Here is a 16,169-nt window from a genome sequence, read left to right on the forward strand (position 1 = left end):
ACTTACCTTTTAGCAACCCATCTTAAAATTTATGACTGGAGTGAGATTCCACCCACCCCCTCTCTATGTAGGATTATGCTGACGGCTGCGGCCAAAAGAGCCATATCATAAAAGGAAAGGAAATAAATTATTTCTGTTTGTATGTTACACCATCTCAAGTGCCATTTGAAAGGGAAAAACGAGAGGGCTCCTGCTTATCCCATCACATTCCTGAGCTGGGCTAAAAGACAAATCGTGATTGGGTGGGACAGATGGACTTTTAAAACAATAACAAAATCCACACTACTTGGGGCTGCTCAGTCACAGTTGGGAACAAATTTTTGGCAGGAAAATCTGCCTGATAGTGGGTAAATGCCAAGGTTCTATCACAGCATCCATGGAGAAAGAGTGGCCCTTTCTGAACCTGTCTTTTTCCTTGGTTTCTGAGCGCATCTCAATCTTCCATTCTGCATTCCCTCCCACTTTCACCACCGCTTTGTGTCGGGGCTTCTTCTTGAGTCTGCATTTATTTTAGGGCGATCAGCACTCAGACCACTTCCAGCACATTGTTGCCCTGTACATCCCAAAAGTGCTTTTGCCGCAAACCTTTTTTCTGCTCTGCTTTGAAATCAATACTATTTAAAGTAGAATTGTTTCTGTGAATATTTTAGCGCTGCCCACTACCTTCCCCCCCCCCCCCGTTTCAGCCTCTATCTCTTTGGTCTATGTTAGGCTGCCAATTTACATGATAACAGGTTTCTTCCTGAACAACTGAGGAACATTTACACTTGTTTAGAGTCAGTTTGAAAGATGGGAGAGCTACTGAAAAAAAAAGTTTTTCAAGAAGCATTTCTAAGCCAAACAGACTTCGATCACAAACATTTCCCTCAAAACAAAACAGATGCATGGATTGTTTGCATTTTGATTTGATATTAAGTGTTGATAATTGTATATTATCCCTGGGTTATTCCCATTACATAATGTTAGTGAACATTGCCCTTATTCACTCAATTTCATTCTGATTTTCCTGGAAGAATTCTTCCCACCAGCCAGGGCTCTGCGAAAAGGAAGAGAGAACACGGGGCATTGAAGGGAAGGGGGAAATATCATGCTAGCGCCTTGGTTACTCCTTCTCCAAAGGATAAGAGCAATCAGGCTTCAAAATACACTTTCTTCTGTGAGTATGCAGAAAGCATAATCCACAGACTTGAGTTTCCAGCACAAAGTGCCAAAGAATAGTTACATATGCAAAATGAAATTATTTGAATCAAAGGCATATTGCCTGGAATTCTGGGGAAATCGAGAGTAAAGACTGAATGCAGAAAGGCCCCAGGTGTGTGCAGACTTCCTTCACCATCACATTTCAAGCTACTGTGATTAGGAAACAGCCGCTTCTATAGAGAATTCTATAGAATGTAATTTTACATTCAGAACCATAGAATGTAAATTTACATTCAGAACCATCACTTTTTGAGCAACTGGACACATCCTTGGAATACTTAGAAACAGTAGACTGTTTGAATTTCCTTTCCAATAGTTTAACAGTGGTTCTATAAATAAAAGATGAAAAGATATATGAAAGGTGCTTGCAAAAGCAGTAGAGATATTGGGGTCATTGAGAGCCACCATCAGGTCAACATGGTATATGCACAGCAATCAGAAAAGTGCCTGGGAATCTTTCACCACCTCCAGACTGTACTAAAACAGAATACTCTTGCTTATCGGCACTGGAATGGAAGATCTATACTACCTTCTCATGAGCGTTATATTTTTGGTAACAGCAGCCAAAGACACAAATGAATCTTGAAGCAATAGTGTTCTTCCTATGTCCTTACTAATCTTGTTAAAGAGAGGCAGTTTGGTGTAGTGGTTAGGTGTGTGGACTCTAATCTGTGAGAACCGGGTTTAATTCCTCACTCCTCCACTTGCACCTGCTGGATGACCTTGGGCAAGCCATAGTTCTGTCAGAGCTGTCCTTGCAAAAGAGTAGTTTCTGTCAGAGCTCTCTCAGCCCCACCTACCTCACAGGGTGTCTGTTGTGGGGAGGGGAAGGGAAAGGAGTTTGTAAGCCGCTCTGAGACTCCTTTGGGTAGTGAAGGATGGGGTATAAATCCAATCTCTTCTTCTTCTTCTTCTTAAAGGTTTCAAAGAAAAAGTAATACTCCTACCACTGAGATCATTAAACTGAAGCTCCTCACATGGAAGGACTGGTGTATCAACTGAGATAGAATATGGATGGGAGGGGCTGTGGCTCAGTGCAGGAGTCTCTTTTTCTGATTCAACGTCACCCAGTCCTATAGTAAAGGTAAAGGTTTCCCTTGCTCGAATGCCAGTCGAATCCGACTCTAGGGATGCGGTGCTCATCTCCATTTCCAAGCCGAAGAGCCAGCTCTGTCCAAAGACGTTTCCGTGGCCATGTGGCCGGCATGGCTAGACGCCGAGGCGCACGGAACGCTGTTACCTTCCCACTGAAGTGGTACCTATTTATCTACATGCAATTTCTTGCTTTCGAACTGCTAGGTTGGTAGGAGCTGGGGCCAGAGACGGGAGCTCACTCAGTCATGCAGCATTCAGGTCTCGAACTGCTGAACTACTGACCTTCCAGTCTGCAGTTCAGCGTCTTAATCACTTGAGCACCCCCCCCCATACCTTTCCTGTTATTTATTCTGAACATGACCATTTGGGACCTTCCTGTCCATCTCCACTTATCAGGGTCATAACACTTTTGGGGAACCACCAAGATGGGCACTGACAACGTTATCTTTAAGCACCGGAAAGAGGCAGCCTTCATTTTCCTCAGTTCCTCAAAGGACTTTTTATGTTTGTGTGCATGTAACTATGTTCATCGTTTCAAAGCATGCAAATCCATGGAAGTCAAAGCCTGCCAAATAATGTTTGCTTAAGAACAAGTACCCAGGGTTAACTTCTTGTACAAGAAAGTACTTTATGTACACGTGAGCAATTAGCCAATCCCAGATAAATTTCTAGATATAAAAAAAAGATAAATCAATAGTTCCAGCATGGGGTCTTTCAAAAGAGTAAAAATGTATGTGTGCCTATGGTTTGAAAAGCCCAACATTCGCAGTGGTGAACAGGCTACTGTAATTAAAATGAATGGAATGCCAGAGCACATACTTGTTTTCTTTTACTGCTATGATTGTGGCTAGACAATCTCAAACAGGATAACGTGAATATATAGTTTGCACGGTTAAACAGAAAAGCTTCCCTACATATACTTTACATCAAGTGAGAAGAGCAGCAGGAGCCCACCCTACTACCACTATTACTAAATTCGATGGGTTACTGGAAAGGGCAAAGCCTACTAAGAGAACTTCAGCAACGATTCTTTGTCACACCCTCAAAAAGACAGGTTGCTTACCTGTAACTGATGATCTTCGAGTGGTCATCTGTGCATTCACACCTCTGGGATATAGTGTGCCTGCGCCGACCACGATTGGTACTTCTTAGAAAGCGAAAGGGATTTTCGCGCCCACTCCCCAGTCACGCACTGGCCCCACTACGCATGACTAGGGGAGGGGCACAACAATCCCGCCAGTTCCTTCTGACTGCTGCCATCAGTCTCAGAGCAAAAAACAAGAGGACTAAAGCAGAGGGGAAGGAGGGTGGGTGGTGTGTGAATGCACAGATGACCTGTCTATCTTCTTCATAGTCTCTGTGCATCACACCTCTGGGAGATTAACAAGCAAAAACAAGCCTACCTGGAGGAGGGAGCTGAAGGTCCTAGACCTGCGCTGCCTGCAACACCGCTCGTCCCACCGCAGAACGCTTATGAAGACGCACATCCAAGGCATAATGCTTCACGAACATGTGAGAAGTAGCCCAGGTTGCTGCTCGACAGATGTCACTGAGCGACGAACCTCTCAGGAAGGCTGTAGACGTAGCTGCTGCCTGGATGGAATGTGCTTGGAGTGGACCTGGGAGTGGCCTTTTGGCCAGCAGGTAGCACAGTTTAATCGTCTCCACAACCCACTTGGATAGACACTGCGAAGAGAGCTTCTTCCCTTGCACAGGTGCGGTATAGGAGACAAACAAGGCTGGTGACTGCCAGAAGGGCCTTGTCCTATCCAAGTAGAACAGTAGGGCTCTCTTTACCTCCAATGTGTGAAGACTACCTTCCTCGCCACTCGCAGGGGACGAGAAGAACGCTGGAAGAACAATGTCAGCTTGCAAATGGAACTCGGAAACAACCTTGGGCAGGAAAGAGACATCCGGAGCCAAGGTGACACCATCATGGTAAAAAACTAAGTACGGTGAATCGCAACGGAGTGCAGACAACTCGCTCACCTGTCTTGCTGAGGTAATAGCTACCAGAAAGGCAGTCTTCCATGAGAGAAGCTGCAGGCTAGACATGGCCATGGGCTCAAATGGTCTGTCAATCAGCTTGGACAGCACTAGAGGTAAGTCCCAGGAAGGGGTAGGGCCACAAGCCAGAGGAAAGAGGCGAGCAAGGCCCTTCAGGAACTGTTTCGTTTGTGAATAAGAATAGCTGTCCACCATAGGGTGATTAGCAGAGATGGTGGCAAAACTAAGTAACAATATTGTCCTTTCACTTAAAAGAAAAAAAACTCAGAAGAGAAGAAGAATAGGCCAGATGGCGGCAAAACTAAGTAACAATATTGCCCTTTCACTTAAAAGAAAAAACCTCAGAAGAGAAGAAGAAAAAGGGCCCTAAAGCCAGAAAATTACCAACCAAAGCGAAGAAGATCCTACCAGCACGGTGGTCAGAAGAGAACTGGTGGGAATGTCATGCCCCTCCCCTAGTCATGCGTAGTGGGGCCAGCGCGTGACTGGGGAGCGGGTGCAAAAATCCCTTTCACTTTCTAAGAAGTACCGATCGAGGTCGGTGCAGGCACACTATATCCCAGAGGTGTGATGCACAGAGACCACGAAGAAAATTGTATGTTGCGAACTTTAGAGATCAGTGGTTTGAGGAAAAACCAACACTTTTATTTATTAGGTTTATACCCCCACCCACCCCACCAAGGGAGGCTCAGGGTGGCTTATGATAAAAGTTTAAAACAGTTAAAATCATAAAAACAATTCAAAGGTGCTATACATAGATATTGCTTATAAGATTGTGAAACATAACTTCCAAGTAATTATATGCATAGGTATCTGTCAGTAGTAATAATAGCTGATGGTGGAAATTCCAGGGTAAGGCTTTAATTTTATATTAGATGTTTTATGTGGTTTCTCAATTGAATGCCTGGTGGAAGAGCTCCGTCTTACAAGCCCTGCAGAATTGTAGTAAGCTCCGCAGGGCCCTGATGTCCTCTGGGAGCTCATCCACCAGTTGCATGGTGAATATTTAGAATAAAGCTGGGTTCTGTATCTTCTCTTTCACACACAGATAATGTACATGCAAGTTTATCCAAGTCAGGTGATGGGTTTTAGAGATGGGGGGAAACCTAAGTTTCTTCATTCTCAGAATGATAGTGCCTTTAGTTATGACAGAATTCCTCCAGATGAGGACAGTGAGAGATTACTGAATTTTCAGTTCTTCTAATTTAGACACTTTATGATGTCAAATCCCTGCATAACAGAAATCAATGAGGAAAAAGTAATGAGGGGTAACAGATTAGGAATGCTGAAATTTCTACTGGAATAAAGGATATCTTTATATAATACTGAGAGGTACTTTCTATTAAGGATGTATTAGTTACCTTATAAAAGATGAACTGCTCAGGTTAAGATAACACATTAGAAAGTTTATTGGGATTAAAGGCACATATCCTTCTATGGTTATGGTGACAATGCCCCCAAACAGGAGTTTCTTGAAAGAAACTTTAAATACAAACTGTGACCTATTAGAGTTTATTGGAATAAAGGACTACAATTTATTAGATGTTTTGGAAGTAATTTTGATGGGGATCCAATTTAGAAGTGAAAAGGACATTTTTTTCCCCTCATGGATGCTTCTCCTAGCTCAGATATATATTGAACAGCTCCAGAAAACCCCCAGTGCGCTAGAGTATACCAGTCAATTAAAGAGAAGCTAGCTGTGTAAAGTTCAAGAGAAACAAGAACTTCTTCAGACATTTTCAAAGTAAGGTGACAAGTCTGTATTTTCTCAAAAGAGAAAGCTACCCAGGGAGCTACTGGAGGCAGATACAAGATCCCTGGCATAGCCAGTGAAATCTGAGTGGCAATTCATTCATTACCAAATTGCTTTTAAAACTCTGTTCTGCTCCAAAATGATTTATCTTACGGCATGGAGACTGTTTCTACAAAAACAGATGCTTCTTTGGGCGTGTGAGACAACTTCTTTAGAACCAAGCCAGTTTGTTCAATTCACAATAAAGCAGAAAGAACATTATAAATAGTGTCACTGTGTATCAAATTAATAACACCCATTTGTAAATGATAAAAAACAGGAAGTTGTACATAATAAAGTGAAAAGTTTCAGTTAAGGCAACAACGCCAGCCACACCTGTCTTTCTAATTACCTTTTAGATGCATATCTGCTGATATAACATAGGACTGTTCCCACATTCCACTCCCCACAGCAGTCCTTTCTGACCCCATGAATGTTTTGTCTGGGAATCACAGGACCCACATGGAGCAAAAGGATGCAGTGAAGAAGTGAATGGGGACAAAATTGCCCTCTCCTCCCTATTCTGCGAGTGGAGCTACAAAGACAGAAGTGCAGAAAGAGCAACTTTATCCCCATCCCCACCCCCAGCATCCCAACACACATGACTATTTAACCACTAGCCTGCTACCCATGCTTCGCTAAAGTTATTTAAGTTCCGTAAATCCAGTTATAATACTGATGATGTGAAATTTGAAATTGACATTTGTTGTAGGAATTCTAACGGAGAAGACTGTAATGTAAGAAACGAAGTGAGACATACGTACTTCCCCCCCCCTCTACTGAAGGACCTCTCTCTAGACGACATTGGTGGTTCTGCCCTCAGGTACTAGTATCACCAGGCTGCTTGATGAGCTCACTCCGGAGCAGGCCACATAGAACTGTCCATTTAAGAAGCAGTCGTCTGTTAAGTCAACTCCTGCTACCTTCCACAAAAGTGATGGCCTCTCTACTTGTGTTCCTGGATTGTTTTGCTCATATGGAGACTGTTGTTCTGAGCACCTCAGGGTGATCTTGCTGGTACTTGGCCTGCGCAGCTCAGTGCACTGCAGGAGTACTATGTGCAAATGTCTTTGCCGCATTCCTAAGTTGCCTCCTCCTTGTAGCATTGGTGCATCTCGCTCGACATTTGCGAGGAGCTTTCTTGAGGGCAGTGAGAAGTGTGAGGGGGAGTTGGTGTGAGGGAATGGTGATGTGGTGGACATTTCTTCACGTTCATGAGGGAGGCACGCATCAAAATGGCTCCTAGAAATGTCCTTTACTATCTCCCCATAAACATTCATACCCTGGCCCTGCTCCTACATCTGACAGACACCGGCCTGTCTGGTGTTGGGGAGATTGTATTTAAAGACATCATGGAGGCTAGGCCAGCAGCAGTGCTAAGGCAATCCTGCTGAGCAAACCTCCCCGGCAGCTGTAAGCATCCCACCACCTCTCCTACACCTGACAGGCAGCTGCCTGTCCAGTGTAGGATGGGGAGGGGGAAGGAGTATTAGAAGCCACTGTGGAGACAGGGCTGGCAGGATCACTAAGGCGTTACTGCTAGGACAGGCTCCCTTGTGGCTTTAAGCACCCTGCAACCGCTGCTGTACCTGACAGACAACCTGCACCTGACAGACAGCTGCCTGTCCAGTGTAGGAGGGGGAGGAGTATTAGAAGCCACTGTGGAGGTGGGGCTGCACCTGACAGACAATTGCCTGTTAGGTGTAGGAGGTGGGGGGAGTGTTGTTGGAAGCCATCAGAGAGAGGCTGGGCCAGCAGCTTTGCTTCACCTCCCAGGTGGTTCTTGGCCACTCCTGATTTCCTCAACTGTCATTAGCTCTCTGCAGTCCCCTGTAACTGCTGGGGTTTTTTACCTCAGAACACTGAGCTCTGCAGCTGACCAATCAGAGAGTGGGGGGTGCAGAGACGCAGCTGCCTGGCAGCTGCATAGGAATAAATGGGGGGAGCACATTTCTCCCCTTTTGACCCACTTAGGGGTCGAATTTCTAAAAATCTCTTCTTAGTGAGCACCAACACCACGGTGGGAGCACTCTCCCCAAATGTGGTGTCTCTAGGTCCAGCGATTTTACGGTGAAGGGACTTTCTTTTCTATATATAGATGTGACCATGTGGATAAACTGCACAATAGCAAAGGACCGCTGGGGGAAGGACAAGTGAGAAAATTCTTTGACTATCAGCACCTGCTGATGAAGAATCACTAGGACCAATCAAGTTTGTTAGATGCTCACTAAGTTTAAATTTTTCTATATCACTCTAACCCTGATGCATGAAGTGGACTGCAAAATAGATTCTGTTTTAAACGCACAATTCTACTTAATTTTAAGTAAGTAATGCTTTCACCCAAACTCACTGTCTTCTATAAATTTGTTTTAACCAAAATAAATTATCACTCAAGTCTAACATCAGGGAGAAAACTCATTCTGTTTTTAAACACACATATCAAGCATTCACACCATTTATCCGTGTGCAAAATCCCAGCAGCTACCCAAGAATGGGCAACTATAGCTTTTGCAGAACCTCTTACACAACATACTTAGACAACCAATCCTTCGTGAACCAGCAAACAGAGAACCTGGTCTAACCTACTTAAAAGCTCCAAAAATTTTAAACAAGCAACAAAAGACTAGCAGAAGCCAGTGTCATAACTGCGCTAATTAGGAATGGGCACAAATTGCATTTTTGCATTTCAGTTCATGGCTGAACCATGAACCAAATCATGAACCTATACAAACTGAGAGGTTGGTTCGCGCATCAAACTGGTTCATACGGATTTGTGACCCTTGCTTTCTGCTCCCTGCTGCTTTTCATGGAGAGCAGAAAGCAAGGTTTTAAATACCTCTAAGTCATTTAAACCATTGCTTTCTGCAACACACAGAAAGTCGCAGAGAGCAGAAACCAGTGGTTTAAATGGCTTGGATCAGAACCCAAGAAAGCCTTTTTAAACAGCTGAACCACACGCAGAGCAGGTTCAGCTGTTTAGAGCCGGAAACAGCTGAGCTGTGTGCGAGCAGGGAAACCCCATGGCTAAGCTGTTTCTGATCAAAACAGCTAAGCAGCCAGGAGCAGCATGCTCACACCGCTCAGCTATTTTGGCTGGTTTTTTAAAGAGGAGAAAGCAGGAATTTAAACTATTGCTTTTTGCTCCCCACAAACATCCACAAACTGACTTAAAAGTTTGTGGAGGTTCCTGGCCACACTGCAGTTTGGGAATTTCAGTTTGCAAACCAGGAAAGCAGCCAAAATTCATGGCGAGCAAAAGCTTGTGAGCCAGTTCATTCACATCCCCAGTGCTAATTTCATCCAATGCAAAACTGGCAAATACAGAATCTTAACCATAGTAGTCACTATACATCCTAGTACACTAACTACTATAATAATATATTGGTATGGTTATAACATGATCAACTGTTACAGAGAATGGACTATTGGATACATACTGTGAAGGGTCCTTCTCCTCTGAGGAAAGGAGGAAATCTTTGGTGATTCCCACCATCCATTCAGGGAGGCAGGAACAACTCTTCCCCCCCCCTTCCTGTCTCTGCTGCAGGAGTCACACTCCTTCTCAGTTCTGATAATTCCAAAAGCAGTTAAGGTACACTTCACTCTCTAAGTGGAATAAAACACAGCAGAATAGTAACATGGAACAAGAGAGAAACAGGAAAGTACAAAACAGGAAAGGAAGTGAGCTTGCTGATAGCTTGTTTGATTATGACTTCTGGAGGAACAAGATGTCCTCCTTTCCTCAGAGGAGAAGGGACCTTCGTGGTAAGTATTCAATGGTCCGTTCTCCCTCTGCGGCAGAGGACATCTTGGTAGGACCTCCCACAGCAGTGCCCTCATATCCGGGTTGGGTCATCATCATCTACTTCAAGAATATGCTGGAGCACTCTTCTGCTGAAAGCAGCATTGGCTGAGTTATATGCATTTATTTTATAATGTCTTATGAAGGTGGAGGTGGATGGATAAGTTGCTGCCTTGCAGACTTCTTTCACCATGCCATGTCTGGCCACGTCTTTTCCTTTGGATGACTGGGGTTTGAAGGATGGAAGGTAGATCTCCTGAGATCTGTGAAAGGTAGAGCTGACCTTTGGCCTGGAAGTTGGATCAGTTCCCAGAACCACTTTGTGGGAAACACACAGCTAAGGCTTGACAGAAAGTGCACCTAGCTGCAATACTCTTCTGGTGGTTGTGGTTGCAACAAGGAAGAGAGTTTTCATCCTCAGCCACTTTAGGGAGATTTCCCTAATTGATGTGAAGGGAAGTTCTGTAAGGGAAGAAAGTACAGTATGTAGCTTCAATGTGGGAAACCGATGTATCTGTGGTGGATCTTTCAAGGCTGCATCCCTGAGAAAGTGTCACAGATGAGGATGTCTGGATGGACTGAAGCCTTTGACTATGGATAATGCTGTAACCTGTCATCTAAGAGTGGGGGCCTTTAGGCCATTGTCCTTCTTGCAGGAAGCCAAAACAAATTTCAGCCAATTTAAAGGATTGACTCCTTTCCTCCTGCACCCACCTAAAAATGCTTTCCATGAAGCATTGTAGATCCTTTTAGTCAATTGCCTTCTGGAAGCCAAAAGAGAATCTGTTACCTCCGTACCATAGCCTACTCCAAGAAAGTTGCTCCTTTCAATTTACAGGTAGTCAGATGCAACCACTCTGTGTGCAGATTCCAAATTGGGTCTTGCTGAAACATGTCCAATGATACAGGAAGTTTCAAAGGGGATAGGTCGGCATTTCTTATAGAGCCAAAACCCATGATAGACAAGGCCAGAAAGGTGCCACTAGGATGACTTCTGCCCCCGCTCCTTGATCTTCCTGATCAGCTTGGGTACGACTAGTATGGGTGGAAAGGTGAACAGTAGGCCCTTCAGCCAGTGCAATATGCTGCCTTGCTTATCTTCCAATAGTAGCTTAAAGGACTGGAGTGCCGTGACTGATGCATCCAATAGGGGGACTTGCAAAAACTCATTTGTGAATTATGGCAGTGAGTATAGTTTTTTGATGTACCCTGGGTACTGTTTATTTGCCATAGGTTTTGCCCACTCAGCTCTCAACTACTTTTCTAAACATTATGGGAAGGGAAAAGCCCTTTCAGATGCATTGGTTCTAGGGGGAAATTCCTTGTTCCCTTTGGGGCGATTTTCAAAAGTGGAGGATATTTGAGGTTGGTCTTCCCCAAAACGGAACTCCTGGAGGTCTAGGGCTGCCATGGTTTTGGACAGGAGACATTGAATGTCCTCATTCTTAAAGAACCTTATTGACTGTTCTGGGATCTCAATTTCTTCTTCCTCCTCATCAGAAAGAAATCCACCCTCTTTCTTTTCATCTAGGTCACTGTCAGAGTGATTTTCTTCCCCCAGATGATATGCTCTCGCTCTCTCTCTCTCCCTTTTCCTACTGACTGTCCCTTTTTGGGCTACTTTGGTAGGCCATTGGGATCTATCTTTAGCTGGTACCATTTTTTCTACCTCTCTTTCAGGGGGGTGTGAGGAGGTGGTGGAGGGGCCCTCTGCACTTATGCATTTAAAACCTCCTCCCTGCTGACAGAAGTTATATATTTTGTTTCTCATGGTTTGCTTAATAAGATCAAAAAAGTCAGGAAGTACAATGAATGACCCTGGTTTACTCACATTACCAGACAGTTGGTAGAGAGTGCAGCCCATGCCTCTGGCTCCTGATCTTTCTGAGCAGCATCTCTAGTTTCTGTAGCCTGTGCAGGGCCCACAGTGTAGGAAGGACTCACCACGCAGCCACCACTAGGGTACACAGAGAAAGTGCCGTCAGCTGTTCAAGCACAGAGCAAAGCTGTGGCTGCCATTTTATTTATTTCAAAGTTCCTATAAGTGCTTTTTTTGTCCACTCACTTTCTTGCCTCGTCGCACTGGGGCAAACTCGCTGGGGCTGGCAGAGCAAGCCTGCTAAGGGTCTTGTCAGCTTCACTAAAACCTCTGTGGTCTGTGGAAACAAGAGGGGCATCAAGCTCCTCAGCAGACAGAAAGCCAACACTGTCTGTTTGATGGACTGATATGTTGTAAGCAGATGGAAGGTCTCAGTATTAGAAGGTAGGTTGATAAAATAGCCACCGCTAAGAGAATGGTTTTGAAAAAAGGCTTTTCAGATGCTCCCTGGGAGACTTAAGGGTTACTGGTGAAACAGACAGTGTAAACTAGAGTAGATAAGAGTATGGAAAGTAAAAATCAGAATAGAAGCTAGAAACATGAGTAAGCAATAGAAGTAAAGATTAGATGCAGGCAAAGCCTAATCTATGTTGCTCTCCCTGTGAAGCAGAAAAAGAACTGAAAGGAAAGGTGACTCCCATGCAGGAGACAGGAAGTGAGAGGAACTTGTTCCTGCCTCCCTGATTAAATGGTGGGGATCATCCAACAAGATGTCCTCTTCCTTAGAGGAAGAATCAAATAAATCTCCTGCAACTCAGGAAGACTAGGATGTGAAGATATGCCTCTGTCATGTCTATGGAGGTGAGGTATTCTCCTGGCTTTAGAGATCCAGTGATCGATTGGAGAATTTCCATTCCGAAGTGCCTCAGCTTCACAAATTTGTTGAGGTATTTTAGATCCAGAATTGCTTTACAGTTCCTGTTCTTTTTTGGAACTGTAAAGAAAACAGAATACGCTCCACATCCCCTTTCCGAATGAGGTACAAACTCGATGGCCTGGACGCTGAGTAGGTGTTGGATTGCCTCATTCATTCTGAGTTGTTTGGGTTCTTGTGAAGGGGGAGATTAGAAACTGTTCTAGAGGGGGTCTGGCAAACTCTACTGCGTGCCCATTGGGAACTATCTCTGCATCCCAGCTGTTTGCTTGAGAGTTGATCCAGACATCCTGGAAACAAAGGACCCACCCTCCCAAACTGATGAGGAGTCATGCTTTGGAAGATTTTGCATCCCGATCAGTTCTTTCTGGCCTGTTGCCTAACTGCTTGCTAAATCTGGGTTTGAAAGATTCTCTTCTGAAGGACTGTCTTGGATTGACCCCAATTGGAACTTCTATTGTCTTTGTTGAATTTGGGTAGTGTATGTTGGGAACAAAAGGAAGAGTTGCTAAAGGGCCTTGTGTCACTGCACCTCAATGTTCTTTGAAGTGCCTTTTTCTTATCCCTGGACTCTCGAGAGCATCTCTGAAAAATCTGTCCCCTAGAACAGAAAAACCATGACTATCACTTTGGAGAGTTAGTCAGCTTGCCAGGCACGCAGCCATAGAGACCTCCTGGCTGCGGCTGCAGAGGCCATGGGCCTTGAGGAGAAGATTAATGAGTCTAGCATTGCATCTGCTGTAAAGGAAGAACCTTTGAGGACTCTGTTAGCCTTTTCATTTAGGTGATGATTGTTATCCAGGAGGAGCTGAATAACTTTTCTGGTCCACACTATGGCTGCTCTGGATGCTACGGAAGCTATAGCAGAAGGCCTAATTGCCATAGCTCTGGCTTCACAGGCCTTCCTTAGGCGAAGGGAGCTCCCTTGTCAAGACTATCCCAGAGAGAACTGTGGCCATCTTTTGGTAAGTCTGGAGGACTGTAATGAGGTAACTTCAAGGGTGGAAACTAGTCAGAGGGTCAAAAATACTGATTCTACTGACAAGCTAGTGTTTTAAAAGTAAAACTGTTGTTGTTGTTCAGTTGCACAGTCGAGTCTGACTCTTCACAACACCATGGACCACATCACGCCAGGCCCTCCTGTCTTCCGCCGTCCTCCAGAGTTTGCTTAATTTCATGTTCGTTGCATCAATAACACTGTCTAACCATCTCATCCTTTGCCGTCCCCGTCTTCTTTGACCTTCAATCTTTCCCAGCATCAGGGTCTTTTCCAGTGAGTGCTCCCTTCTCATTTGGTGCCCAAAGTATTTGAGCTTCAGCTTCAGTATCTGGCCTTTCAGGGAAAAGTTAGGGTTGATTTCATTTAGGATTGACTGATTTGATCTCTGTGCAGTCCAAGGGACTCTCAAGAGTCTTCTCCAGCACCACAATTCAAAAGCATCTATGCTTTGGCGCTTAGCCTTCCTTATGGTCCATCTCTCGCAGCCATACATTACTAAAAGTAAAACTAGGACTTCATTAAAAATGATTATTATCTGGCCTCCACCATCTGGCGCCATAGTCAGATGTGATCAAGATAAAAGGATCACACACCTTTCAATTGAATTTTTTAAAATGAAGAAAGGACAATGTTTTCGTTATTGTACAAAACTGAAGGCAAAAAAGATTCCCTTTTAAAGATAATCACATACTGTAGATAATAAAACAGCAAAACATATTAAAAACCACACATAAAGTAATATTATGACAACAAAACGTAATTACTGTAACTTAAGACTTGTCTTTGCTTTTACTTTATCTTTGGTTTTTTGATGAAAAAAGAAGTTAACAACGAACTCTTTCGTTTCTCAACAGTTTTCTGCACTGCACCCGCATTTTTTCTTTGTCCTCTTCTTCCAATGCTTTCTCCACTCTTTCTAGCAGGAGCTGTACTGTGTTGAATCCCACCATACCCTTTTTCTCAGCAGCCTCCTTTACACGTTTGGTTGCATCATTTAGCAATGTTCAAGCAATCATCCTCTTCTGTTGTCTCAACTTTTTCAGTTTTGCTTCCTTCTCTTGTATACTATCCTTTTCACTGTCTATCTTCTTAAACCTTTCTAACTCCTCTGCCTTTCCCCCTTTTTTATCCTTTTCACTGTCTATCTTCTTAAACCTTTCTAACTCCTCTGCCTTTCCCCCTTTTTTTCTTTTCCTTTTTGCTCCTCTTTAATGACACACTGTTCATCACAATACTGCTTGAAATGAATATGAACTGCTCTTGCAAGCTCCTGTGTGATATTAACATGGTATACATTGTTTTCATATATATGTAGACAGACAACCTTTATTGGCATGTGAAAATAGACAAACAGACAAACTTTATTGGCATGTGAAAAATAAAAGTACATTAAAATCATATACATGATATAAATTCCAGTATGTATCTATGCGGCAAGTTTCACTGGCAGTTTCATCTTCAAGTCTAAGAAGTTTCCATTCATCTGCAATCATGGCCAGTGGAATATCCATCAGGAGTGCTGCTGTTACTTTCATTATATCCTTGTGGGTTCCTTCCTTGACCCTCTGTGCTGGAGCTAAACATTGAAGATATATGAGGATGGGTTTGTCCAAAGATGATTGGAGTTTGTAGGCTGCTATGAATTTTTTTTTTTGCTCCCATTAAAAAGAGTAGCTGTTCTTTTCAGGAAGTTTTTTCAGTTCGTCACAGATTCTACTTCCACTGATTACTTCTCTCACAGGTATGTAGTGCTCATCACTGAAGGCTTCAAGAGACAATGGTGCTGAACTCTTACAAACATGATTCATTATGGGTCTTGTGAGTGTTTTTACTTCACTGTGCATCACATGCACCAAAGGCTCTTCTTTCTGGAACACTCCAGTGAACTTTGTAAATAAGCGGGCACTCGTGCAAAAAAAATCACCTCTGCTTTCATTGTCTCATGTTTTAAGTGCTTAATTATGTTTCTATACATTGTGGAAGGTTTCACCAAATCACTTTTACTCTTAGGAACAAAGTCCTTAAAGTACTTCATAACTGAACTGGTAACTTGAGCATCGACCTGGGGGATCTGTAAAAGCTTGTTAGTGAAAGATGGTATGGCATATAATTTTTTAAATAAACTCTGTGTATTTTCTATTTACCATGGGCTTGACCCCCCTCTGCTTTTCATTGCTCTTCAAAGAATTCTGGGGGAAACCCTCTCAGATGTACTCGATCTGGGATGAAATTCCTTATTTCCCTTTGGTCTGATTTTTGTGATCGGAAACTGTAGAGGTCTGATCCTCTCCTCCATGGGCCTCTTAAAGCTCTAAGGCTGCCACAGTTTTTGATAACAGATATTGGTAGTCATCCAACTTAAAGAATCTAACCAACTGCTCAGGAATCTCAGTCTCATCCTTTTCCCCTTGTCAGAGAGAAATTCCCCCTCTTCCCTGCCATCTCCCTTGCTATTATAAGAGGGGTCCACCCCCCATTGTGAGAATTCTCACACCCTTTTTCTATTAATGGACTCTTTCA

The 16,169-nt window shown here is 43.6% G+C and overlaps 1 protein-coding gene across 3 annotated transcripts in view; it reads right to left on the bottom strand.

Moving 5' to 3' along the window:
- The window catches only part of ELAVL2 (ELAV like neuron-specific RNA binding protein 2), an 87,434-nt gene that overhangs the window by 34,958 nt on the left and 36,307 nt on the right, over nt 1-16,169 (bottom strand). The gene's annotated exons all lie outside the window — the stretch shown is intronic.

The sequence above is a fragment of the Gekko japonicus genome, unplaced genomic scaffold, assembly GCF_001447785.1.
Source record: "Gekko japonicus isolate JY-2015 unplaced genomic scaffold, Gekko_japonicus_V1.1 scaffold440, whole genome shotgun sequence".
In the NCBI taxonomy this organism is placed as follows: domain Eukaryota; kingdom Metazoa; phylum Chordata; class Lepidosauria; order Squamata; family Gekkonidae; genus Gekko; species Gekko japonicus.